A 4,014-nucleotide genomic window follows, 5' to 3' on the forward strand; every position below is an offset into this window, starting at 1 on the left:
ATCTATCTATCTATCTATCTATCTATCTATCTATCTATCTATCTATCTATCTATCTCTCCTCCCACCTCCCTTCTTTTCCTGACCCATCTACCTATATATTTGTGCTGGTGATGGAACCCAGGCCTCATAAGCTAGTGTTCTACCACTGAGGCCCCAAAGCCATTTTTAGACATTTTGAAAATTTTTAAAATATTTTATGGGAATGAGTATTTGCCTGCATGTATGCCTATGATACCATGTGAGTACCTGGTGCCCACAGAGTTCACAGGAGGGCATTGGATACTCTGGAACTGGAGTTATAGATGGTTGTGAGATGCCATATTGGTGCTGAGAATCCAACCTGGGTCTTCCACAAGAGAGCCAGTGCTCTTAACCACTGAGTTGTGTCTCTAGCCCAGGGGCCATTTTTTTCCCCAACAATGTTGTGTATGCTGCATTTTCCTAGATATGTTGTGAATGTTACTCAGCATGTCTCCAATATTGCATCAAAAATGGCAAAACACTTGGGAGGGTGCTCTTTGTAGGATATAAAGAGGCCACTTTAGACACTGTCCCTGTAGAACGCTGATGGACAGTTAGAATCGCTTGCCATCATGTTATATGATGACTCTACGGTTTTCCTCTTGTTCATTTCTTGTCATGGGCTATTTCCCAAGTGTTTCACGAGTCACCTAAAGGGTCAGGTCAGGCCCAGCCAGGCAAAACGAGTCATCTGTCCACAGAGGTGAGATGTCCCAGCCACAGGGATGGTGTGCAGCACAGCTTTCCGGAAGTTTGTGCCTTGCAGCAGTTTGTTTCTGATTCATTGTGTGGCATTTTTGTGGCGTTTGGACGTTTGTTTTCTTTTGTAGTACCAGGCAAGGAATTTCAGGGTGGGACCAGTCTGTGTGTCTATGTGAGCAGAGCGTCCAGTGCCACCCCCTTGAGAGGGGGAGCCATGCTGCAGGGAGTGGGCTGTGTCACCACGCCCACCAGCCCCACCCCAAACCCTTCACCCTTACCAAACCCACCCTTGACCCCACCCTCACCCCCACCCCCACCATGCCTATCCCCACCCCCATCCTGGTAGTGGAAAAATACAGCCTTGGCCTCACCCCTTAGCAAGCCTCCAAGGTGCGGAATACTGCCTGCTTAACTTCTGATGCTTTTAATAATGGTTTTTCTATGACTGTTCGTTCCTGTGTGTGTTTGCTTTCCCCATGTTTATGCTTCATGCTTCCTCCTTTAGGTAAGAGATCTGAGCAGGAACTCAGGGCTGCAGATGCTGCAAGGCTCAGGGCCTCGTCTGCCTCATTTGTCAAGTAGAAATTTAAACAGTGATAACCATCAAAAGGATGAGAGAGATGTATGATGTCTTCAGGGTCCAGCCCACAGCCGGTTTTACTGATTACTATAAAGACCTTGAAAGCCAGGTTGTGGCAGGAGAATTGCTTTTAGTTCAAGAGTTTTGAACTAAATTCAAGAGTTTGAGGCCATCCTGAGCAACATAAAGAGACCTTGTCTCAAAACAAAAAATGCAAATAAAGATAACTGGGCTAGGGGTGTAGGTCAATGGTGGGCAACAGTTTACTTCAATCCCAAGCTCGGTGGGGGTTTGGGGGGAAGAGGTTCCAAACAACAACAAAAACTCACATCACTTGGGAGGGTCCTGCTTGACTGAGCACAGTTCCCTGGAATTCAGAACTCTTAGTCTCTTAGTCAGGAACAGAGGGGCCGGGACTCAGAAGGAGTTGGGGAGATGGTTCAGTGGGTAAAGAGCCGGCCAATCAAGCCTGAGGGGCCTGAATTTGATTCCCAACACCCATGCAGAAAGCTAGGTAGGGCAGCCTGCCCTCATAATCCCATCGTAGGGGAGGCAGAGACAGGAGGGACCCAGCGAGCTCCAGCTTCCTTAAGAGATACTGCCTCAGCAAGTTATGTTAGAGAGAGATAGAGGAGGACACCTGACACAGACTGCTAACCTCCACCTGCAACGCTCACATACACGCACATACACAGGGACATGTATACACACGCACAAGGCTAGAAAGACACATGTGCATGACAGCTCAGTACTACAAAGGAACTATGGCAAAGGCATAACATACAGGGTTTCCCAGGATTTGGAAATGAGCCCCTAGCTGTCTTAGCACATGAACTTAATGCTAACACTCTAGGACTGTTACCTGGTGGGATGGGGGGGGGCTGTGGAGAAGGAGAAGGACAAAGAGGAGGAGGAAGAGGAGGAGGAAGAGGAGGAGTAGAGTCTCACATGCGTGTTCCATCCCCGCCCAGTCACCCTTGCCAAAGATGACTCAGGTGAACATGTTATCCCTCCAATTGCCAGGTGCCTGCTGTGATCCAACCAGTACAGTCATGCCAGGTACCCGTGCCACTCACCTGTGCAGTTCGCAGAACATTCCCTGGCTTGTCTCCACTAGAATCAAGATGGAAAGAGGGGGAGAGACTGACTGCTCCAGGGGATGGGGAAGAGTGTGGTAGAGGGAAGGTGTGAAAAGGAAGGGCACAGCCAATGTGAACATACCAAAGTGCCAGGAACCTATAAGGCAGGTTCAATATGGAGGAACCCTTGCTTCCTGGGAGCTTAAACATACAGGTCGGGATAATACCATACACCCATTACTACAAAGTATGGCAAATTCTAGAAGGGCAAAATTGAAAGTCAATGACCCAAGGTTACAGAGGGGGCCTGACTTAGATAGGAGGAGGAGCAAGAGGTACAGTTTTAGGAGGAACGTGTAAATTAAGACCCGTGGGGAAATGTGCAAAGGGATATTTATTAGTCAAGAAAACAGCAAGTAGAAGCCAGACAGGTTTTGGAATGTCTGAAGAATCATAAAGAGGCTGAGGGCGCTAACGCACCGTGAGCAGGGAACACGGCTGGGTGCTATCATTTCACATGGATATGTAATACATACTGTTCTGCTCAAGGAACCCCACCGGGCTGGGGCTGGGGATCCCCACGTACTCTTACGGTCTTGTTCCAAAGATGCCAGCTCAGATTTGAATCCCGCCCCCAGCTGCTTCAAGTGTGGAAAGGGGGGTGGCTTAAACTATCAGAACCCTGCCTGTCGCTGAGCTGTTCACACCTGCCTCTGAAGCTGGGGCTGCAGTGAGGAAATGTCTGGAATGTCCCTGGTGTGGCTTTGGGTGTGCAGTGGGCTCCTGTCATCTTTCCAAACAAACATCTTACCTTGCCCTCAACTGGGGACTGAAGGGGATTTAATTCTGTTGCTGCCCTGCCTTGCCTCTTAGAAGAACCTGGGAGAGAGAAGGGCAGGAGCTTTCTAAGGACCTGTGTGGGGATCCACAGCAAGAGAACACCCAGAGGATGTGTGGCCTCTCCCTTCCCCATTTAGCAGAAGGAACCAACAGAGAAGCCTGGGGGTGGTGGTGGGGGAAACAAGGTTAAATGTTTTAGAAACTCTGCTGCAAGCTTGTTGGGACAGCACGTGGACTAAAATTGGAATGATGTGTGGAGGATGGCATGGTCCCCCAGGGGTGACATGCAAATTGGTGAAGCATTTCATAGTTCTGGAATCCAGGAGACAAAGGACTAACACCATGGACTTGCTGACAAAGCAAATAGAACCCGTTCACCTCTTTGAAGGAGAGATTCTTCAGAAACGAAGGCTAAGCAGAAACATTTTCAAGATTTGCTGAGGGAAGCTGGAACTTACAGACCCACACTCTAGGAACGCTCCTCACGCCCCACCACCACCCCAAATCCTCCAGAGCGAAGGCGGGATTCCCAAGGGAAGTCCACACGCAAAAAAGGGCACACACTGGGTGACCATCAGAATAGTAGCTCTGTAGAGCAATAAGGAAGGAATGCACCCACAAGCTAACAGGGTCAGCGGTGCCAGTGGCGGGAGAGGATTGATGAAACTGGGCACCATTCACCAAAACAGACCCTGTGCTGGGCTCTTGAGCAAGTCTCGGCAGATCTCAAAGGGCTCAACTCCCACAACAGTGTGCTCAGACCACAGTGCAATTAAACAGGAAAGTAATAA

The sequence above is a fragment of the Psammomys obesus genome, unplaced genomic scaffold (assembly GCF_907164565.1).
Source record: "Psammomys obesus unplaced genomic scaffold, mPsaObe1.curated_primary_1811, whole genome shotgun sequence".
NCBI classification, from domain to species: domain Eukaryota; kingdom Metazoa; phylum Chordata; class Mammalia; order Rodentia; family Muridae; genus Psammomys; species Psammomys obesus.